This window comes from Schistocerca americana, chromosome 4 (genome assembly GCF_021461395.2).
Source record: "Schistocerca americana isolate TAMUIC-IGC-003095 chromosome 4, iqSchAmer2.1, whole genome shotgun sequence".
In the NCBI taxonomy this organism is placed as follows: Eukaryota; Metazoa; Arthropoda; class Insecta; order Orthoptera; family Acrididae; genus Schistocerca; species Schistocerca americana.
The window spans coordinates 70,593,311-70,618,368 of NC_060122.1; the positions used below are offsets into that span (position 1 = coordinate 70,593,311).

The following is a 25,058-nucleotide window of genomic DNA, read 5'->3' on the forward strand; positions in this document are numbered from 1 at the left end:
CTGTGTCGATTCCAAAGCTCTCCATATCTCGTTTACAGGAGTCCTTGAACCTTTGGCTATAGAGATCTCTCCAAGCGTCGCCTCTGGTGGTAATCTGTCAGGATCCATACGGTGGACGTGTCCCAGCCAGCGGAGTCGTCTCTGCTTCAAGATAGCTGAAATACTGTTGCGGTTAGTTTTAGATAGCACTGCTTGGTTGGTCACTCGGTCCTTCCACGTTACTCTGAGGATGGATCTCAGGCACCACATGTGGAAAGCATTAAGGCGACCTTGTTTGGCATAGGCAGTCCATGTTTCCGATGCATACAAAAAGATGCTGAGGACGCAAGTTTGATATACAAGAATTTTGGTGGTCAAAGAGAGTTTGTTGTTTTTCCAAACACGTGCAGAGAGTTTGCCAAAAGTTGTCGCAGCTCTTCCAATGCGAGCATCAATTTCCTTGTCAACAGACATGTTTGATTCTATAGTAAATCCAAGATAGCAGAAGTTATCTACGACTTGCAGAGTAGTGTCATCTAGTGTGATATTTGGCTTTGTGTTAGCACCCTGAACCATAATTACGGTCTTACTGCTGTTTACACTTATCGAGAATAAGTGGCATGCGTGACTAAATCTTGATACTAGGTCTTGCAGCTCTCCTGCGGAGTTCGCAACAATTGCAGCATCATCAGCATACAGGAGTTCACGAGCGACTGTCTCGTAGCGCTTTGTCTTACCTCAAAGGAAGGATATTTATAAATGGTAGAGAACAGCAATCAGTCGTCCTTTTTTGCAGTTTTATTTGGCAAATCCAGATTTCGGCTAGTGCCTAGTCATTAACAGTGCAGTCGAGTAGTATTGAAAGAACTGTGACTGACGACCCAACAACATGGAACTGACGTGCATTGAGACTACAAAGTAGTGAACTGATAATGGCTAGGCACTAGCCGAAATCTGGATTTGCCAAATAACACCTGCAAAAAATGACTACTGATTGCTGTGCTCTATCGTTTATAAATTAGGTCACAGTTACTGAATGCACCTACGCTCCTAATGGAAGGTAAGCTGATAAAGGAAGTACATGTTAACAAAGTTGTATATAAAGCACCAAATTCTGTTTTTTTTTAATAAAAAAAAAGGGTGGGGGAGGAGGGAGGGAGGCGGAGCTAATGACGATTTGGGAAGGAATGGAGCGAGCGAGAAGTTGCAGTATGGAATTATTGCTTTTGGATGAACCAAATGCGAAGTGCCCAGTCAGTAAAAAGTTGCTGGATGCCGGATGAACAGTTCATGCTGTGTTTTGGTTGAAAGAATTTCATATTCGTACATATTTCTAGAATTAGTGTGTGTAACGCAACTGGTGACTGTATGTGCGTGTCTGCGCGAGCGTGTTGCGTGTGTGTGTGTGTGTGTGTGTGTGTGTGTGTGTGTGTGTGTGTGTGTGTTGTGTGTATATGCGCGTGTGTGTTGTGTGTGCGCGCGCGCGCAGTGAGTACCATAGCAAGTTGCAGAACACGTGCTCGGACGGTCTCGATGGGTGGGGGGGTTTGGGCAGCGGGCTGGCAGAGTTTTTTGGTGACTGGGACGGCGCAGGGCGGGAGATCGATGGGCCGCTGCCCTTTGCTTTCCCGGTGCGCCCTGCCGCCCCGTGCCATCCTTTCCTTCCTTTATCGGCGGCACACAGGGGAGTGGGTCCCGGCCCAGCCGTGCCGTGAGAGGGCCACTCACGCGCTCCACTCCACCCGAGGGCCGAGCCTCAGTCCCGCCAGACGCTGACTCAGCCGAGCGGCCGCACCTCGCCTCTGCCTGTGTCTGCCTATCTGACTAACCACCCACACCGCCACCACACACCAAGCGCCCACTACGTGCACATGACTCTATATCTTCACCAGGACTGACTCTGAGGCGGAGCCTTCACAAAAGAAACGAGTGGATTAAAAATATATTTTTCAATAATCTATTACCAAATCAAATTACTAGGTACTATTTGAATATTTGCCATTCAGATTTAAATAATGAGTCAATGTTTTTAGAATTGCCAATATCGAGTGATGTTTTTGAAAGAGGTAGTAGCTAGCCTTAAGGATCCGCCTAGAAATTCAGGTTCACTCCATGTAGTACATGTCTGAGTGTGCATCTCCTTTTACAATGAAAAATAATCCGCAGAGTGACTGGTCATTTATTCTCGCATATCTGTCTATTATGCTTCGATGCTCCATTAACCTACGTATTACACGGAAGCGCCAAAGAACCTCGTACAGGCATGCGTATTCAAAAACAGGTAGAATACGACGCTGCGGTCAGCAACTCCTATATAAGACAACAACTGCCTGGTAAAGCTGTCAGATCGGTTACTGGGGCTACAGTGGCAGGTTATCAAGATTTAAGTGAGTTTGTTCGTGGCGTTATAGTCGCCGCTCGAGCGATGCGACGCAGCATCTCCGAGGTGGCGAAGAAGTGGAGATTTCCCCGTACGACCATTCCACGAGTGTACCCTGAATATCAGAGTTCTGGTAAGACATCATATCTCCGACATCGCTGCGGCCGGAAAAAGATCCTGCAAGAACGGGACTAACGAAGACCGAAGAGAATCGTCCAACGTGACAGAAGTGCAACCCTTCCGCAAATTGCTGCAGATGTCAATGCTGGGCCATCAGCTAGTGCCAGCGTACGAACCATTCAACGGAACGTCATCGATGTGGACTTGCGGAGCCAAAGGTCAACTCGTATACCCTTGGTGACTGCCCCTTGATGACTGCTCGACACAAAGCCAGGCGAGGGCCTGGAACCGTTGATATTGAACTGTTGATGACTGGATACGTGTTATCTGGTCGGACGAGGCTCGTATCAAATTGTGTCGAACCGATGAGCGTATACGGGTGTGGAGATAATCTCACGAATTAATGGACCCTGCATGTCAGCAGGGGATCACGAATAAATGGACCCTGCACGTCAGCAGGTAACTGTCCAAGTTGGTGGAGGATCTGTAGTGTTGTGGGGCGTGCGCAGTTGCAGTGATATTGGACCCCTGATACGTCTAGACACGACTCCGACACGTACGTAAGCATTCTGCCTCATCACCTGCATCCATTCATGCCCATTGTGCATTCCAACGGACTTAGGCAATTCTAGCAGTACAATGCGACACCCCACACGTCCAGAATTGCTATAGAGTGGCTCCAGGAACACTCTTCTGAGTTGAAACAGTTCTTCTGGCCACCAAACTCCCCAGACATGAACATGATTGAGAATGTCTGGCACGCCTTGAAACTTGGTGTTCAGAAGAGATCCGCACCCCGTCGTACTCTTACGGATTTACGGACAGCCCTGCAGGATTCCTGATGTCAGTTCCATCCAGCACTACTTCAGACATTAGTCGAGTCCCCGTCACGTCGTGTTGCGGCACTTCTGTGTGCTCGCAGGGCCCTACCCGATATTAGGCAGGTGTACGAGTTTCTTTGGCCCTTCAGTGTGTATTTATATATTGATAGTGTTGTAGGTACCTATTTGTTTCTAGCATTGGCGGTTCTATTTAGCGTAGCAAAGGCATGCTAAGTATGCAAATGTCTCGATAGATGGCACTGAAATACGATAACAAAGTGCCACCAACTGTGTAAAGTTATAGGATATGTGAAATTCGAATAAGGGCATGAAATCTGTGTCGTTACTTTCAGCTGTTGCTAAATTATGTGAGAAAAAGTCCCCGACACATTTCAAAGGACATTGATATTGGATGTGCGCCGTTCGGCATTATTACGGCTTCAATTCTGCTGTGAACACTTTCATTGAGGACTCTGAAAGTCTGTGTAGGAACGCCGGCCTGTGTGGCCGAGCGGTTCTAGGGGCTTCATTCTGGAACCGAGCGACCGCTACGGTGGCAGGTTCGAATCCTGCCTCGGGCATGGGTGTGTGTGATGTCCTTAGGTTTAAGTAGTTCTAAGTTCTAGCTGACTGATGACCTCAGATAATAAGTCCCATAGTGCTCAGAGCCATTAGAGCCAATCTGTGTGGGAACGACAGCCTATTCTTCCTGAAAAGCTGATACCGGAGGAGGTCGTGATATTGGACTGGATCGAAGTTTACGTTCTGATTCATCTCTGATGTATTCCAATGGTTTCAAGTCGAGCTTCTGACAGGCCAGTCAATTTCAGGAGAGTTAGTCTTCTCCTTAAACGAGTGCCACACACATGCTACTTTATGATGGGATGCCTTGTCGTACAGATACAATCAATCATCGTCTCTGAATTATTTCCCAACTCTACGCAGAACACATTTCTGTAAAACGTGTTAACATCCTTGCGCATTTAGTGTTGTTTTTCTTAAGTGCAATAACGAGACAACAAGCTAATCACGAAAAGCACGCCCTTATTTTAACGTCACCTCCTCCGTACTTCACTGTTGACACAATACATGACTGCAGGTAACGATCCCCAGCCATTCACAGAACACACTCCTCTATCGGATCGCAAAAGGGTATAGCATGATCCTTCGCTCCAGCCACCCGTTTCCAGTTATCCACTGTCCAGTGCAGTGACCCTTTACACCACCTCAAGCTTCGCCTAGCACTGACTGCAGAAGCGTTTGGCTTCTGAAGAGCTTATAGTCGACTGGACTGCATTCTTTTTAACTCCTTACGCACAGTCATTGTTCTAGCTGAACTGCTGGCAGCAGTTCTGAACTCACGAATAGTTCCTTCCGCTGATTTCGTGCTGCTTCTTACAACCACCCTCGGCCATGCTCGATGGTACCTGTCCGTCACTACATGAGGTGTGCCTAGTCTTGCTGTAGTTTCAGGTTTCCATTTCGCAATCTGATCAGCAACAGTCGAGTAGGGCAGCTTAAGAAGGGCTGAAATGTCCGAGACGGATATGTTGCTCTCGTGGCGTCCAGTGACTAGTCCAGGTTCGAAATCACTGAGCTGTCCTGACTGACCCATGCTGCTGTTTGTGCTTCTACACCGACAACACAGTACTCTCTGCCTCATTTTATACCGGCGGGTCCGTTCATCGTAACGTCTAGTGGTCAGTTTCGTGTTACATAGAGCTGCCCATATGTTTCTTATCAGATAGCATACATTAACGTTTATACTTTCCAAAACACGTTTCTGTTTGTGTTGGAAGGTCTTTTGTGCATCGCTGTACTCCCTCCCTTCCCTGTTCCACTGACAATGATGAGCGAGATAACGATTGTTTCTAAGTCTCCGTGTTACCTCGATTATAAGTCTAACTTATTGCGGGATAGGAGGAAGTAATACGTTGGCTCACTCTTACACGAAAATTCACTAACGCAGTTTTAACCATAAACCACACCTTTATACAAAACGCCTCTCTTGTGTCGTATGCCACTGGAGCTGTATTGGCGCCTCATCGAAGCTTTCGCGCTTACTTAACTGAATTGTGACAAAAAAAACGAGGTGGAGCCCCTCCACGCCCACAACTCAAAAGGTCTAGTGCCTTCTCTGCATAAGGGTTAGTATTCACTAAAGTGTGGTGTCGCAGGATGTGGGTACTGAGATGTTTACGTACGTCTGGTTAAGGTCAACCATTAATACGTGCTAATCTGGAGATAGATTGGATCGAAGCCGAACGAAGGGTAGTGGTTTGAAGGACAGAGGAAAAAAAGTGCCAAGGCAAGAGACAAGGGAAAAAAACCTCTGCGGTAGTTAGGTCGGGTGGTAAGAGTAGTAGCGGATGTCTTGCTGCCTGTGATAGATCGTGCAATGGCAGGCCTTGTTAGTAGTGGGTGTCATGCATATCGATACCTTTGACGTTGCGCGGTGGTGTTGCTCGGCGGCTGCCGCTGGGTGGCGGTGTTGAGCTCTCGTTCAGCGTCAGCAACCTTCAACAGTTTACTATCGTCTTTGTGTCCGATAGGTCATATATCTGATGCACAGTGTAGGGTGATGTTGGCGAATTGTTTGTGCGTCAGTGTTCGAGCTCGTCGGTGTCCCTGCTGTGGCCTGTTGGTCGGCTCTAATAGCAGCTGGTAGTTGCCAGTCAGTGTTGCTGATACGCAGGGGCTTGCCGACGTTTGTCGCTTGTTGGTGAATGGTAGTTTACCATAGGTGGTTATGCCCTATCTAGTAGTGTCTGTGGCCGCTTGTGCTTCCACCTGTGGCTGTGAGAAATGTACGTACTCGCTTCGGCGGTACATACAGGTTGTCCCAGCTATCTTGTCCACCCAAAATATCTCTGGAACAATAACAGCTATTGGGAAACGACTTTCACCAGTATCAATGTAGGGCTGCGGCCCATGAATGTACATATTTGGAAACATTCTAAAACGAAAGCATATGTGTTTTTTAACACAAACTTATGTTTTTTTAAATGGACCTCCTATATTTTTTCTTCAGCAATCCATAGCATGACGAAGCACATACACAATGGCGTTGATTGCATCGCAATATTCCCATTACATCCCGAGATATTAAGACGCGAAGTTGACGCTTGAAACACCCGACATGCGCTGCTAGCGCACGTCCTGAGGCTCAGGCGTGAACCCCATGCTGCCCGTAATCGCGATGTGATTGACATGCGTAATCACACTTCCATACTTACCAAGAGGTCCGAAACGAATAATACGGTCTGCTGCCATCCTGCATTAACGTCGTACGTTCCAGCAGGTATTTATCCCATAGGCTAGAGGTGATACGGTTCTGTAACATATCTGTGTACCGCAACGTTAGTCACAAAGTAAACTTCACTTATCGCTAATCCGTTACTAAAAAGGTAACGTCGTTTAACGTTAAAACTTTACTTTACTGTAGAGCTAGCGCAAGTGACAGTTAATCATTCACTCGTAATAGTAAAATTCATGTTGATGGTTTTAGTGAAACGAGCAAGTGGACTAAAACTTTTACCGTTGTTTAGGTAAAAATGTTTCGATTTGGGAAGTTCAGGTAGTACATAGAAGATGAATGTAAACATGTTTAACCAATTAGCTTTATTATCACATAATTATCAATGTTATGTTTATCGAATGTGTTAAATAACATATTCTTGCAAACAAATGTGTGCGCGCGGGCTCTTCTTCCCGTGGTGGCACATTGGAGTGTGAATGTATAGTGCGAGAGAACTTACTGTCCTCCCCTTGTTTCCACTCACAATAACTAGACGGAACAAGTTATCTGGTATAATTGTTTATTACATTAAACGTTACAACTTGCACAGGCAGCGCGCCAACTGCGGCTCCTGGCTTAGCTGGAAGACATACACGCCCGTCCGCTACGGGGTCTCGCAGCTACCTGCTCGGCCGTTACAACGGCTAATCCTACCTGTGCACACAAAGGACCTGGGAGGTCCACTTCCGCACATAGGTTGCAAATTCTTCCGACAGGGAGCAGACTATACTGGACAGTCTGAAGCTGCCACTAGATGGCAGTTGGAGTGAGTAGCAGAGTCCAAACATACTCCCACTCTAAAACGAGTTTTCTCATTTTACAAATACCAAAATTTCAACAAACAACAAAACCAAAACAAGTAAACAATAAAAAATATAACTAGGTACAAGATCAATGCACATAAAACATGAATACACTAACATTTTTTACAAATAACCAACATTTTAACAAACATCAACACCAAAACAAGTAAACAATAAAAATATAACTAGACACAATATCAATGCACGTAAAACATGAATATTATAACATTTGGGATGCCCACATCACCAAACACCACTGTCATGCTGCATGTGAAACACGATGGGTACTAACATGCAGGACACAAAACAATAGAGTATTAATATTATACTGCATAAAAACATGAAATCAATACTAACAGCAGTTAGTCCACAAGAAACATCCACAGCCTCCCAAGCCGATTTTATGAATTATGAGGTTATTCCAGTAACTGACAATTTGGCAGTGGCTCTGTATCATATATCACTACACAGATCTGAGGGAACACTTAACTGATTCACTGTTTAGGTAGGGGACACAATTTTGCTATAGGCCTCTTAATATGCCCATTAGCAGTTTTTACCATTACCACACGCACACACTTATCAGGACTGGGAAACAGCTGGTCAATGACACCCAGCCTCCACAAAAAGGGAGGCAAATTATCCTCCTTGACCAGCGCATGATCGCCGATCTGGGGTTGCCATGCTCCTTCCAATGTCCATTTTTAGCGTTGCTGCAGATCATGTATATATTCTGTGGACCACCTCTTCCAAAAGGACTGATGCAACTGCTGCACAAGTTGCCATCTGTGCAACCTGTTGGCGGGAACCGCAAGGACAGAGGGTTCAGGATGAGCACAAAGGGGTTGTCCGATCAGGAAATGACCAGGAGTGAGAGCAGCAGGAGAATCTAGGTCATCAGAGAGAAGACACAATGGCCTTGAATTTAAGCATGCTTCTATCTGAATTAACACAGTAGTCAGTTCTTCAAATGTCAGTACTACATTGCCAATGATGCATTTGAGCTGCGACTTCATGCGTTTGATTCCTGCCTCCCAGAGTCCACCAAAGCGAGGGGCACGAGGTGGAGTGAACCTCCAACTGATTCCCTCTGAGGTCGAAAAATTCACCACACCTCCAACAGTAGCATCATTTGAGAGAAAACATTTAAGCTCATTGTCTGCACCTACAAATGTGGTACCATTGTCACTGTACATGTGAGAAGGTTTCCCTCTTCTTGCAATTAATCTCCTGAGGGCGGCCAAAAATGAACTTGTTACCAAGTCACTAACTAATTCTAAGTGGATGGCCTTGGTTGCCATGCAAATGAATAAAGCAATATAAGCCTTGGTGGTAACCTTACTCCGCCTTCCACCATGCTTTACAGCAATAGGGCCTGCATAATCTACTCCACAGTGCTGGAATGGATGAGACTGGTTTACTCTAGCTGCAGGTAGCTGACCCATGAGTTGAACTACTGTCTTGGACTTAAGCCTAAAGCATTTTAAACATTTTGTGATAACTCCCTTGACTGTGTTACGCCCAATGGGGATCCAAAACCTCCTACGCAACATAGCCAACAAAATTTGTGACCCAGCATGCAACAGATTTTCATGTTCACGTATTATGAGAGTTTTGTCAAATGATGCATAGGCGGTACGATAATAGGATGGCGCTCGTCATATGGTACATCAGCATTCATTAATCTCCCTCCCACTCGTAAAATACCTTCGGCATCAACAAACGGGTGCAAATCCCTTAATTTGCTATAATGTGGATTAGGGGAGCTGGCCTTCAACAAAGCGATCTCATTACCATATTCATGCATGAATGCAGCGTATTCCTTCTGCAGATTCGGTTGCCGTTTAAACCTCCTCTCAAGATGCGCCAATCTCCGAGATGCTTGTTGTCGTGATTCGCCTAATGATTTACAGTCAGGTTTCACTGGTAGTCGAACCACAAATCTCCCTTCTTTATCTCGTGCCGTGTGGCGCTGAAAGTGAGCCTCACATATTTTACCCTGCTTACTAATCGTTTTCGTAGACAGTTCCTTTAACTCCCAAAATCTTTGCAGTTTGGCATCTAAATTGTCACCTCTAACAAAGCACGAGGTCACTGTAGAACGAGGCATGTTGCATGCTGCTGAAGGCATCCTACCAGACAAAATCCAGCCAAATTTTGTTTCGACCAGTGAGGGATGACCTGGTTTCACCAGCCTTTCCTTACAAACAACGTCAAAGAAAACCTCAGCACCAAGAATTAAATCTACTGTGGCAGGTTTGTTGAATTCTGGATCAGCGAGCGGAAGATTACATGGGACACTCCAGGACCTTGTGTCTATCTTGCTCGCTGGTAGGTCACTGGTGACATGATCTACGACAGCACAAGTGGTTCTGACACGAAAGTCGTTGATCCTAGACGACAGTTCAACATCACAAGTGTAAGACACTGAGGCAGCAAAGACATTTTTTATGCCCTTCACAGGAAACGAATGTTTACTTCGTTTCAGTTTTAATTTCTCTGCCATGCCCTTAGATATAAAGGATAGCTGACTCGCACTATCTAGCAGAACTCTGCAAACCTGCTGTCTACCCATGCTGTCTTTAATGTTGACAACAGCTGTTGCCAATAAAACATTACAATGGATGTTTGCTTTCCCGTTTGTAGCTTGATGGGCCAAGGAATGGCCTCCTGGTTTACTATTCTGCCCTTTCCTTGGTTCAGCAGGCTTGTGTAGCAGTATGTTGTGCCTTCCTTTACAGGTCTTACAAGGAGAAATCCTGCATTTAGTCGAGAAATGACCAGAGCAGATGCACAAAAAACAAAGCTTATTTTTTGTCACATATGCCCGCCGCTCATCGACATTTAGTGCCTGAAACCCTTTGCATTTAGTGATAGTATGAGGTTCACTACAAAAATTACATGATTCCTCAGCATCAGCATTAGCGAGATGAGCCCTCCTCACATGTCGTGTTTGATTTGAATTATTGACATTTCCTTGCGAATCCCTTGAGGTGTTATCCCTGAACCTGATCAACTCAAGGGCCTGACATTTTGTTTCCAAAAAATCTATTAGTTGATTTAATGTGGTGAATGTCGACCCAGACATCTTTACCTCCCACTCATGACGATCTGTGGGTCGCATACTGGACAGAATCTGTTCCGAAAGAATAACTTCATGAAGTGGAACATCAGGTTTGAGAGCTTCTAAGGCCTTCAAATGGCTGCATACGTGATTAATTAGTTGCCTATAAGCGCTCGCTGCGCCATGGCCGACTGTAGGCAAGGCCAACAAAGCCTTAGCATGTCTGGCTGCAATTATTTTTGGGTTATTATACCTCTGCGTAATAAGTCCCCAGGCTATCGCTAGATTTCCTGCTGTGGCAGGTATATGTTTCAAAAGGTCCTTAGCTTCACCTCGCAAAGACGAATTAAGGTAGTGAAGTTTTTGAACGTCATCAATTGAATTGTTATTCATAATGAGGCTCAAAAACGTATCCCTGTATGATGACCACTTAAGGTAGTCACCTTCAAAATTTGGCAAGTTAATAGCGGGTAGTTTCAAAGAACTGACACTGCCTGATGGATTCGAGCCCAAAGGCTGCGGAAGCTGGGTGTACCTCTTCATTGAACCCTTGAGAGTGGATTCAACAAAGTCCCACGAATCCTCGAATTCTGCCCTGTCCTTACTGTGATCTGCTGATTCGTCTTCAATTTCCAGCCGTGTTTGAGACGACTCAAAATCAGTCTGAATCCGAGTCAATCGATTTAATTTTGATTCCAACATTTCGATGCTGGCACTGTCTGCAGACTGCACAAAGCTCGCTAAGCGCGCGAGAGCGGCCTTTGCTACACCTCTCTGCTTGACTATTTTTGTTTTCTCGGAGGGCTCCATTTTAGGACCAGGAAGATGGTAGCAGGAAGCCAACAGTTGCACTTACCAGGCTGCAGCGGCAGTAAGGACTGGAACAGCGGCGGCGTCACGGACACTGGCAGCTGGCGTGGCAGGCGTTGCAGTCTCCGACGGCGCGAAGTTTCGGCGGGAGCAGGAGGTGACGTCACCGATGATGCTGGCACCGACGCGTTTCTCTGCCTCCCGCGTTTGAATTAGAGACACATTAAATGTTCACAAATATGTCCCCGATCGTCGTTGTTAAGGCTGTTATTGTCGAAGTCCCGAACAGGCCTTGAGTCACTCGATAGCAGTCAACAACGAAACCGATAACGTGTGCAGCTCACACGTGGTTTTTTAGAGGTTCACAAATACCGGAAAATAAGTCCGCGCGAACGTAAATTCCGCGTGGTCACTGTATCCGGCCCGGAGGACCAAAAAATGTGCGCGCGGGCTCTTCTTCCCGTGGTGGCACATTGGAGTGTGAATGTATAGTGCGAGAGAACTTACTGTCCTCCCCTTGTTTCCACTCACAATAACTAGACGGAACAAGTTGTCTGGTATAATTGTTTATTACATTAAACGTTACAACTTGCACAGGCAGCGCGCCAACTGCGGCTCCTGGCTTAGCTGGAAGACATACACGCCCGTCCGCTACGGGGTCTCGCAGCTACCTGCTCGGCCGTTACAACGGCTAATCCTACCTGTGCACACAAAGGACCTGGGAGGTCCACTTCCGCACATAGGTTGCAAATTCTTCCGACAGGGAGCAGACTATACTGGACAGTCTGAAGCTGCCACTAGATGGCAGTTGGAGTGAGTAGCAGAGTCCAAACAAAATGTTTCTTAACATCACTGGGTAAAATGGCCCTTTGTAGAAACTTCCACTGTTATACCAGCACTACATACTAAACATAGCGTTCACATCTCATGCTCAAAGTGATGCCCATTGGCTTGCATACATTGGGTCACTCTGCGGATGAAGGATGCCCTACTTCGTGCTACTGTTTCCTCTTTGATGGCTGTACAAGCATCAATAATGCGTTGCTTCATGTCCTCTGGTGTTGTTGGTTCATGTTGGTAAACAGCATCCTTCACTGCTCCCCAAAGAAAATAATCCAGAAGTGTAAGGTCCGGAGATCGGGCAGGCCACCTAACTGGGCCACCTCGTCCAATCCACCTACCAGGGAACTTACGGTTCAGAAGTTGTCGTGCTCGAAAGGCGTTGTGTGCAGGGCATCCGTCATGCTGATACCACATGACCATTCTCCGGTTCAGAGGTACGGTGTCCAAGAGAACAAGAATATTGTGTCGTATAAATCTGGAGTATTTGTGGTGTCACCGCCAGACACCACACTTGCTAGGTGGTAGCCTTTAAATCGGCCGCGGTCCGGTAGTATACGTCGGACCCGCGTGTCGCCACTATCAGTGATTGCAGACCGAGCGCCACCACACGGCCGGTCTAGAGAGACGTCCTAGCACTCACCCCAGTTGTACAGCCTACTTTGCTAGCGATGGTTCACTGACGAATTACGATCTCATTTGCCGAGACGATAGTTAGCATAGCCTTCAGTTACGTCATTTGCTACGACCTAGCAAGGCGCCATTATCATTTGCTATTTATCTTGTGATGCATGTACCGTCAGACCGATGTTCACCAATTATGGATTAAAGTTAAGTATTTCAGAAGCTACGTACTTTTTGTAATAAACTCAACTCCTTTAATTGTTCCAGACCTCACGCCAGCCTGCGTGAGCTTAAACGCGTGCCTTTCGGCTTCACCTCCTAGTGGCTTGGCTGTCTTGCCAAGTCACAACAGTATTGTCTGCCATTTTGGATGCCATTTATAAAGAAAGGTCCGATAATGGTATCTCCAATAACCCCACACCAAACATTAACTTTCCACGGACGTTGATGCTCTACCTGACGGAGCCATTTTGGATTGTCTGCGGAGCAATAATGCATATTCCTCATATTGACAATTCCTTTGTTGGAGAATGATGCCTCGTCGGTAAAGAGAACATCTGAAAATAAATTTGGATTAGTCAGAAGTTTTTGCTGAGCCCACCGACAAGATGTTACCCAATTGCGGAAGTCATTTCCATGAAGACCCTGGTGTAAATGAACATGGTAAGGATGAAATTAATGATGTTTAAGAATACGCTGTGTACTTGATTTCGACACACCAACTTCACGTTCAATTTGACGTGTGCTGATTTGAGGATTCTCAGCTATGGTAGCGAGCACAGCAACTTCAGCATGTTCAGGACGATGTCGAGGTCTTGAATTTAAGCTTCCCGTTTCACGTAGACGAGATGTGAGACGACCAAACATCCGGCGCAAAGGCGATGGCTTGTCAGGGAACCGTCTTCTGTACAGTCGTTCTACCTGAACAGTATTTCGTCAACCTACAACAGGGTACAGTACAGGTAGGGTAGAAAACAGACATATTAACTTCATAATCATAATGTTCGCTAACAGTACTATCAACAAACATGCAATCTCATAACGTATTTCCCGTCAGCGTACATTCTCCATAGATCAGCAGCATTTCTACCGTATCTTCATGAGTGTACATTATACTGTACAGTATAAGCTCCACAACACAACGTTTATTCAAAATGTGTACTACCTCCGTACCGTCACTAGATTATTCTGAGGCACGACTACACTGGCAAGCGGTGTACTGCACGCCAAAGCAACAACAAATGGGATGCTTGGAGGGTGGTGAGTACAGGAGTTTTCATGGGTCGCAAATCATAAACAAGGCGAAGTGGTAATTGTGGCAGTAGTGGGAACTACGTTGGACACTTGACTAGATAGAGCCAGGCCCTGCGCGACAGGCACAATGGGTCATATAACGCATTAGATAAACCTTATTTTGGGTGTGCAGGATAAATAAGACAACCTGACGGGTGTACACCGATCGGTACTGGTTCATTTTGTGTACGTAGATACGTAAAACGTGAAAGAGGGAAACCATTATGTGCTTATGAGAGTTGATGGCAGCAGACCGTATTGTTCGTTTCGGACCTCTTGATAAGTATGGAGGTGTAATTACGCATGTAAATCACATCGCGATTACGGGCAGCATCGGGTTCACGCCTGAGCCTCAGGACGTGCGCTAGCAGCGCATGTCGGATGTTTCAAGTGTCAACTTCGCGTCTTAATATCTCGGGATGTAATGGGAATATTGCGATGCAATCAACGCCATTGTGTATGTGCTTTGTCATGCTATGGATTGCTGAAGAAAAAATATAGGAGGTCCATTTAAAAAAACGTAAGTTTGTGTTAAAAAACACATATGCTTTCGTTTTAGAATGTTTCCAAATATGTACATTCATGGGCCCCAGCCCTACATTGATACCGGTGAAAGTCGTTTTCCAATAGCTGTTATTGTTCCAGAGATATTTTGGGTGGACAAGATAGCTGGGACACCCTGTATACTAAAATTGGAAAGATACAGATAATTGTGACTGAACGCGCTGCTCTTTTTACATCTCCTTCATGTGTGATGTGATCTACCCCCTCCTTCCTACGTGCAGCTATTGTTCACATTAGTCTTTTATGAAGATTACAATAAACTTTCTGGTTTACTTGTCTTTTCACGTAGAGTTGGCTCCAGTTCTGCTTGTCTAGGGGTCTGATGCTTGAAGCTGAAATTCTCACATTTTAGGCCCTCTTGGTTAAATTGATCTAAACAAATTTGAAGATTGTTGTTGCAGAATTTTTATTGTTACGTTACTATATTTTGTCACATTTCAGTACATCATACAGCCTTTTGATTCTTCACATTGTTGTTGTTGTGGTCTTCAGTCCTGAGAATGGTTTGATGCAGCTCTACATGCCACTCTAGCCTGTCTAAGCTTCTTCATCTCCCAGTACCTACTGCAACCTACATCCTTCCGAATCTGCTTGGTGTATTCGTCTCATGGTCCCCCTCTACGATTTTTACCGTCCACGCTGCCCTCCAATACTAAATTGGTGATCCCTTGATGCCTCAGAACATGTCCTACCAACCGATCCCTTCTTCTAGTCAAATTGTGCCACAAACTCCTCTTCTCTCCAGTTCTATTCAATACCTCCTCATTAGTTATATGATCTACCCATCTAATCTTCAGCATTCTTTTGTAGCACCACATTTCGAATGATTCTATTCTCTTCTTGTCGAAACTATTTATCGTCCACGTTTCACTCTCATACGTGGCAACACTCTATACAAATACTTTCAGAAACGGCTTCCTTACACATAAATCTATAATCGAAGTTAGCAAATTTCTCTTCATCAGAAACGCTTTCCTTGCCGTTGCCAGTCTACATTTTAGATCCTCTCTACTTCGATCATCATCAGTTATTTTGCTCCCCAAATAGTGAATCTCCTTTACTACCTTAAGTGTCTCATTTCCTAACCTAATTCCTTCAACATCACACGACTTAATTCGACTACATTACATTATCCTCATTTTGCTTTCGTTGATGTTCATCTTATATCCTCCTTTCAAGACATTGTCCATTCCGTTCACCTGCTCTTCCAAGTTCTTTGCTGTCTCTGACAGAATTACAATGTCATCGGCGAACCTCAAAATTTTTATTTCTTCTCCATGGATTTTAATACCTACTCCGAATTTTTCTTTTCTTTCCTTTACTACTTGCTCAATGTACAGATTGAATAACATCGGGGAGAGGCTACAACCCTGTCTCACTCCCTTCCCAACCACTGCATCCCTTTCATACTCCTCGACTCTTATAACTGCCATCTGGTTTCTGAACAAATTGTAAATAGGGTTTCGCTCCCTGTATTTTAACTCTGCCACCTTTAGAATCTGAAAGAGAGTATTCCAGTCAACATTGTCAAAAGCTTTCTCTAAGTCTACAGATGCTAGAAACGTAAGTTTGCCTTTCCTTAATCTATTTTCTAAGACAAGTCATAGGGTCAGTATTGCCTCACATGTTCCAATATTTCTACGGAATCCAAACTGATCTTCCCCGAGGACGGGTTCTGCCAGTTTTTCCATTCGTTTCTAAAGAATTTGCGTTAGTATTTTGCAGCCGTGACTTATTATAATGATAGTTCGGTAATTTTCATATCTATCAACACCTGCTTTCTTTGGGATTGGAATTGTTATATTCTTCTTGAAGTCTGAGGGTATTCCGCCTGTCTCATCTTGCTCACCAGATGGTAGAGTTTTGTCAGGACTGGCTCTCCCAAGGCTGTCAGCAGTTCTAATGGAATGTTGTCTAAATTCTTCACATGAACATAGCCGAAATTACATTGTTCGCACAAAATATAAAATACGGCCGATCACATCAGAGGCATGCTTACTACTATCTCACTCATCGGAACTAACAATATTCCAAACGTTTTATAGTTTTAATTGACAAATTAATATTTGTTAGTTTACATTATTATTTAATAAAAGTATCCAGAAATAAACATAGTAAACAGTACTAATGAAAATTTTAAGTGTAACAAATAATTCGTAATTTCAAATGTTTGTGAGAAAAATAAATTGAACTGAGCATTCAGAAAGAGTACTTACCCACTATATCATCCAAAATAAAGTAATTCATTTTCACAAATTTTAGCTTGAAATATACTGTGTATGAAATTATACGAAACTTTAAAGGAAAGCATCTGAGATAAAACTGACCTAACCAAAATTGAAAAAATAATACTGGTACCGACAACTACTGTCGAGGGAAAGTAATGCTAGAGGAGGATGTCCCGTTACAGTGGGCTACATATCGTGAACGTCCTTTCAGCAAGTCTTCGTCTGATGAGATATGACTTTCGTATGCGTAGTTTTATTTGCTCGTTCCACTTCAAATCGCTCCTTATGCATGCTCCCAGGTATCTAATACACTGTTGTGTGAAACTTAAGGACGAAAGTAACTTTCGCTTCCTGTGTCACTTGGACAATATACAGGGTGGTTCATTGATGGTGACCGGGCCAAATTTCTCACGAAATATGAGTAAAACGAAAAAACTACAAAGAACGTTACTTGTCTAGCTTGAAGGGGAAACCAGATAGCGCTATGGTTGGCCCGCTAGATGGCGCTGTCATAGGTCAAACGGATATCATCTACGTTTTATTAAATAGGAACCTCCATTTTTATTACGTATTCGAGTAGTACGTAGAGAAATATAAATGTTTTAGTTGGACCACTTTTTTCGCTTTGTGATAGATGGCGCCTTAATAGTCACAAATATGTATCTCACAATTTTAGACGAACAGTTGGTAACAGGTAGGTTTTTTAAATTAAAATACAGAACGTAGGTACGTTTGATCATTTTTATATCGGTTGTACCAATGTGATACATGTTCAAATGGTTCAAATGGTTCTGAGCACTATGGGACTCAACTGCTGTGGTCATAAGTCCCCTAGAACTTAGAACTACTTAAACCTAACTAACCTAAGGACATCACACACATCCATGCCCGAGGCAGGATTCGAACCTGCGACCGTAGCGGTCGTGCGGTTCCAGACTGTAGCGCCTTTAACCGCTCGGCCACCCCGGCCGGCCTGTGATACATGTATTTGTAAACTTACCATTTCTGGGAACGCATGCTGTTACAGCGTGATTACCTGCAAATACCACATTAATGCAATAAACGCTCAAAATGACGTCCGTCAACCTCAATGCATTTGGCAATACGTGTGACGACATTCCTCTCAACAGCGAGTAGTTCGCCTTCCGTAATGTTCGCACATGCATTGACAATGCTCTGACGCATGTTGTCAGGCGTTGTCGGTGGATCACGATACCAAATATCCTTCAACTTTCCCCCCAGAAAGAAATCCACGGACGTCAGGCCCGTTGAACGTGCGGGCCATGGTATGGTGCTTCGACGACCAATCCATCTGTCATGAAATATGCTATTCAGTACCGCTTCAACCGCACGCGAGCTATGTGCCGGACATCCATCATGTTGGAAGTACATCGCCATTCTGTCATGCAGTGAAACATCTTGTAGTACCATCGGTAGAACATTACGTAGGAAATCAGCATACATTGCACCATTTAGATTGCCATGGACAAAATGGGGGCCAATTATCCTTCCTCCCATAATGCCGCACCATACATTAACCCGCCAACGTCGCTGGCGTTCGACTTGTCGCAGCCATCGTGGATTTTCCGATGCCAAATAGTGCATATAATGCCGGTTTACGTTACCGCTATTGGTGAATGACACTTCGTCGCTAAATAGAACGCGTGCAAAAAGTCTCTCATCGTCCCGTAATGTCTCTTGTGCCGAGTGGCAGAACTGTACACGAGGTTCAAAGTCGTCTCCATGCAATTCCTGGTCCATAGAAATATGGTACGGGTGGAATCGATGTTGATGTAGCATTCTCAACACCGACGTTTTTGAGATTCCCGCTTCTCGTGACATTTGTCTGCTACTGATGTGCGGATTAGCCGCGACAACAGCTAAAACACCTACTTGGGCATCATTATTTGTTGCAGGTCGTGGTTGACGTTTCACATGTGGCTGAACGCTTCCTGTTTCCTTAAATAAGGTAACTATCCGGCGAACGGTCCGGACACTTGGGTGATGTCGTCCAGGATACCGAGCAGCATACATAGCACACGCCCGTTGGGCATTTTGATCACAATAGCCATACATGAACACGATATCGACCTTTTCAGCAATTGGTAAACGGTCCATTTTAACACGGATAATGTATCACGAAGCAAATACCGTCCGCACTGGCGGAATGTTACGTGATACCACGTACTTATACGTTCGTGACTATTACAGCACCATGTATCACAAAGCGAAAAACGTTGTCCAACTAAAACCTTCATATTTCTTTACGTACTACACGAATAATAAAAATGGGAGTTCCTATTTCAAAAAGCGCAGTTCATATGCGTTTCACCTACGGCAGCGCCATCTAGCGGGACAACCATAGCGCGATCTGGTTTCCCCCTTCAAGCTAGACGAGTTTCGTTCTTTGTAGTATTTTCGTTTGACCCTTATTTCGTGAGATATTTGGCCCGGTCACAATCAATGGACCACCCTGTATACAAACAGGCGCCACAGTATGTTGCAGAAGGTAAATGAAAGAGATTACACTTTTATTTAAATACGATATACATTGACGTCACTGCGAACAATGATATTCTCTGGACATTTCAAAATGCCGGGCATGGTTCTGGGTAGGGTGCATTATTACCACTGAAGGCACTGCGTAGTCTGCAACTTGCTGCAGTGTTAGTCACAAGATTGGTAAGGAGTTCTTATGGTAGAGGGCACCATTTCTCCACCAGCGCTGTTAACAATTGCTGGTTGGTCGCTGGAGCACGTCTACTTGTTGCAAAAGATCTTCGCAACACATCACGCACGTGCTCGATGGGTTTTAAGTCGGCGGTTGGGCAGGCAAGCAAATTCGTCGAATATCCTCTCGTTCCAAGAGATTCACCTGTGCTGTTCGATGCGCTTGCGCTTTGTCATCCGTAATAATGAAATCACGGTGGAATCTGAAACGACGCACATGGAGAAGATGTACAGTGTCGTGATATCTTTACCCGGTGAGCGCATCGCGTTCAAAGATTTGAAGATCAGTTCGCCCACGCACCATTATGCATAACACAAGGACCACCAAAATGATCGTGTTCGACTATGTTTCGGGCGCATTAAGTGTTCGCATCACTAACCATGTGAGGTTACGTCCAGAATCAATAAACTCAATCTGCTTTCATCCGTGTAGAACATTCGATCCCACTTCTCCAGGTCTAGTCCCTCTGCCCCATGCAGTCCATGTGGAGCGTGAGATTTCATGTCCTGCAGTTCTTTTAAATGTGGTTACAACTGCGCAATTACACCCTCTGTTTGAGGCGGGTGACAGCTTGCCTGTGGCCAATGTAGCGGTTGTGTGCTGCTGTAGTTACTCGTGACAGACCACATCCTCTCCTTCCGGCAGCAGTACCTTTCGGTGCGCTCTCCATGCACGTGATAACAATGTTGTTAACAATGCAAAGCCTTGGGCTACACCCGTCATACTTCGTCTTCACTCCAGTTTCCCAATAATTCTTCCCCGCATAAAATCGTCCAAATGTTGTCTCCGGTCAACATCAACCACAGTGCACGGCGTCTGCTCGCTCACTACACTGATTGATAAACACTGTCTGTTCCTTCAACTGCCTCGTCTTGCAGGGCAGACCCAATTTGACCTCATGCCATGTGACATCCAGCTTCCTGTGCACGATTAGGAGACCTCTGGCAGCATGCTCCCGCACTTTCATTCATTTCCATCGAGGATGTTACTTTAGCCACATATTTCGTCAGTCTGTAGAAGTGAGGATGTGACTGCTTCTAGAGCATGTTCTGAAATCGTGCAATCATGTAAGATTTGGTCCCTCTACACTTTTATGTGCAGTACGTGACCTTTATTTACGTTGCTAGATACCTACTAGTCTCTTCTCCAAGCATTGATCCTCTCTAGGTCCTCCTTCATTTCTCTTCAATTGCGACATTTCTATGTGAAACAGTACCATTCACAACCGGCTTCATGGTTTTATGCGACGTTATTCGCCAGGCCACCTACAGTCGTTGTGGACAGTAAAGTCCTATGACACTCCACTAGCGTACCGTAGTTTAGTGTAATTACATATTCTTTTTTTAAGTTCGAACAACCGAGTCACTGCACACGGAGCTGCTTCATCCAAGTCCCTCAGAGCTTTTTTAAATACATCAAATCAATTCATTTAAGGCAGGAAATACACTGAATTGACAAAAATTATGGGATGGCGATGTGGACATGTACAAATGCGAGTAGTATCCCGTACGCAGAGTATAAAAGGGCAGTAGATTGGCGGAGTTGTCAATTGTACTCAGGTGATTCATGTGAAAAGGTGTCCAACATGATTTTGGTTACATGACGACAATTAACAGACTTTAAACTCCGAATGGTAGTTGGAGCTACACGCATGGGACACCCTATTTCGGAAATCATTACGGAAGTCAATATTCCGAGATCCACATTGTCAAGAGTGTGCCGAGAATACCACATTTCTGGCATTACCTCTCACCACCAACAACACAAAGTAGCCGAGAGCCTTCACATAACGACAGAGAGCAGCAATTTTTGCTTAGAAGTGTCAGTGCAAACAGAGGAGCAATACTGCGTGAAGCCAGCCAGAGTGGCCGAGCGGTTCTAGGCGCTACAGTCTGGAACCGCGCGACCGCTACGGTTGCAGGTTCGAATCCTGCCTCGGGCATGGATGTGTGTGATGTCCTTAGGTTAGTTAGGTTTAAGTAGTTCTAAGTTCTAGGGGACTGATGAGCTCAGAAGTTAAGTCACATAGTGCTCAGAGCCATACTGCGTGAAATAACAGCAGAAACCAATGTGGGACGTACGAGGGACGTATCCGTTCGAAGAGTGCGGTGAAATTTGGCGTTAATGCACTATCGCAGCAGACGACCGAAGCAAGTGCATTTGCTTACAGCACGACATCGCCAGCTGCGCATTTCCTGGGCTCGTGACCATATCGGTTAGACTCTAGACGACTGGAAAACTGTGGCGTGATCACATTAGTCCCGATTTCAGTTGATGAGAGCTGATGGAAATTTCGAGTGTTGCACAGACCCCACGCAGTCTTGGACTCGCGTTGTCAACAAGGCACTGTGTAAGCTGGTAGTGCTTACATAGTGGTTGGGGCTGTTTTTATACAGGGTGGTCCATTGATCGTGACCGGGCCAAATATAGCACGAAATAAGTATCAAACGAAAAAACTACAAAGAACGAAACTTGTCTAGCTTGAAGGGGGAAACCAGATGGCGCTATGGTTGACCCGCTAGATGGCGCTGACATAGGTCAAACGGATATCAACTGCGCTTTTTTAAAATAGGAACACCCATTTTTATTACATATTCGTGTAGTACGTAAAGAAATATGAATGTTTTAGTTGGACCACTTTTTTCGCTTTGTGATAGATGGCACTGTAATAGTCAGAAACATATGGCTCACAATTCTAGACCAACAGTTGGTAACAGGTAGGTTTTTTAAATTAACACACAGAACGTAGGTACGTTTGAACATTTTAATTCGGTTCTTCCAATGTGATACATGTACCTTTGTGAATGTATCATTTCTGAGAAGGCATGCTGTAACAGCTTGATTACCTGCAAATACCACATTAATGCAATAATTTCTCAAAATGATGTCCGTCAACCACAATGCATTTGGCAATACGTGTAACGACATTTCTCCCAACAGCGAGTACTTCGCCTTCCATAATGTTCGCAGAGGCATTGACAATGCGCTAACGCATGTTGTCAGCCGTGGTGGGTGGATCAGGAATAGCAAATATCCTTTAACTTTCCCCCAGAAATAAATCCGGGGACGTCAGATCCGATGAACGTGCGGGCCATGGTATGGTGCTTCGCGACCAATCCACCTGTCATGAAATATGCTATTCAATACCGCATCAAGCGCAACGCGAGCTACGTGGCGGACATCCATCACGATGGAACTACATCGCCATTCTGTCATGCAAGGAAACATCTTGTATTAACATCGGTAGAACATTACGTAGGAAATCAGCATACACTGCACCATTTAGATTGCCATCGATAAAATGGGGCCAATTATCCTTCCTCCCATAATGCCGCACCATACATTTACCCACCAAGGTCGCTGATGCTCCAATTGTCTCAGCCATCGTGGATTTCAACCTTTTCCGTAATTGGTAAACGGTCCATTTTCAACTCTGGTAATGTTTCACGAAGCAAATAACGTCCGCACTGGCGGAATGTTACGTGATACCACGTACTTATACGTTTGTGGCTATTACAGCGCCATCTATCACAAAGCAAAAAAAGTGGTCCTATTAAAACATTCATACTCCTTTACGTACTACACGCATATGTAATAAAAATGGGGGTTTCTATTTAGAAAAACACAGTTGATATCCGTTTAACCTATGGCAGCACCGTCTAGCGGGCCAACCATAGCACCATCTGGTGTCCCCCTTCAAACTAGACGAGTTTCGTTCTTTGTAGTTTATTCGTTTGATGCTTATTTCGTGAGATATTTGGCCCGGTCACTATCAATGGACCACCCTGTATCTAATGGAGCAGGTCCTCCGTCGAATTGAACCCATCATTGACTGGAAATGGTACGGCAACGTGGAGGCCATTTGCAACCATTGGTGGGCTTCATGTTCAGAAACGACGACGGAATTTTTATGGGAGACAATCGCCTTGTCACCGGGCTACAGTCCTTCGCAACTGGTTTGAAGAACATTCTGGAAAATTCGGGTGAAGGATTTGGGTACGCAAATCGTCCAACATGAATCCCGCAGAACATATATATGACATAATCGAGAGCTCAGTTCGTGCACGAAACACTGCACCGGCAACACGTTCGCAATTATGGACGTCTACAGAGGCGCATGGTTCAATATTTCTGCAGTGGCCTTCCAACGAGTTTTTGAGTCCATACCACTCTGCCGGGAAAAATGAAGTCCGTCACAATTTTAGGATGTATCCCATGGCTTTTGTTACCTCAGTGCATATCACTATGGGAAGTTAAGAGATGGTTTCTGTATTCCAACAATGTCTTCATTGGCTGTTTTTACTAAGACTGTTGGCGAAATTTAGTTCGGCCCAAGATACCCGCGTGGTTTGGGGAATCTCGTTGTGTCATAGATCTATTCACGTAAATGTGTACGGTATGTTAATAGAAAGATATAAGTTCAACGTCTTCCCTATTGCCTCATGATATCGATGTAGGGGATGGCGTTTATGTAGTTCTGCATTGGACCGATAGTTTTAAGTACATTACTGGCTTCGTCTACTTTTTAATTTTCTGCTATGTTTGTTGTAACATTTGCTAACACACGTTACTGCTGTAACAGGACAGGATTATTTGAGGGTCTCACTGAGAGTTTTTATAGTTTCTCCTTAGCACTAAAATCCGTATTCTCTTTATACCGCATGTTACTAATCTTAGGCAGAAGGTAAAGAGGATGGTAGTAACCATGTGACTGTTTCGATAAACGCATGGGGCACAGTTGTTGGTTGCGCGGGGTTGCCGCGCGGTCTCAGGCATCTTGTCACGGTCTGCGCGGCTTCCCCCGTCGGAGGTTCGAGTCTTCCCTCGGGCATGGGTGTGTGTGTTGTCCTTAGCGTAAGTTAGTTTAAGTTAGATTATGTAGTGTGTAAGCGTAGGGACCGATGACCTCAGCATTTTGGTCCCATAAGACCTTACCACAAATTTCCAAATTTCCACTATTGTTGATAACACGCAAATCACGCCACTTTCGTTTAAGTTGGGATTGATTTTGTTGCTCCTTGTGTGCGATAACGGTGGAATTCGGCGTTTGTTGCTATACGAAAACTAACGTAAAGGAAGTAATTGAGTATGTAACAGAAGCAGCTGTCCCTGTGTTATTATGGTCAACGTTGATAACATTTGTGTTCTCTAGTTGTTTTACTCCTACCTCCTTCATCTCTTATACTGGATTATTCTTTTCGTCTGTACGTGCCTACTTCACTCAGCATTCTCGATAAGCAAGATGTTTTTATCTCTATAAGCCTTACATTTTTTTTTCGTGTACTGCTTCTTGAAAACCGTAGTTAATGATTCTAATTGCTACAGTAGCTGACCCGTCAACATGATGTTTCCACTAATATGGATTTTCCATTGACACCTTTCATGGTCTAACATTTCTATCATTTTCTTTAGCATCTTGTTGGTGGGTTTAATTTTCTGTAGTACTCTTTTCTGGGTGTTTTAACTTATTGTTCATTGGATCTCCCAGTACAGCAGACAGCGG

At 44.7% G+C, this 25,058-nt stretch overlaps 1 protein-coding gene across 1 annotated transcript in view; it reads left to right on the top strand.

The window, feature by feature from the left end:
• The window catches only part of LOC124612775 (discoidin domain-containing receptor tyrosine kinase B-like), a 260,476-nt gene that overhangs the window by 77,321 nt on the left and 158,097 nt on the right, over positions 1-25,058 (top strand). The window lies entirely within an intron of this gene.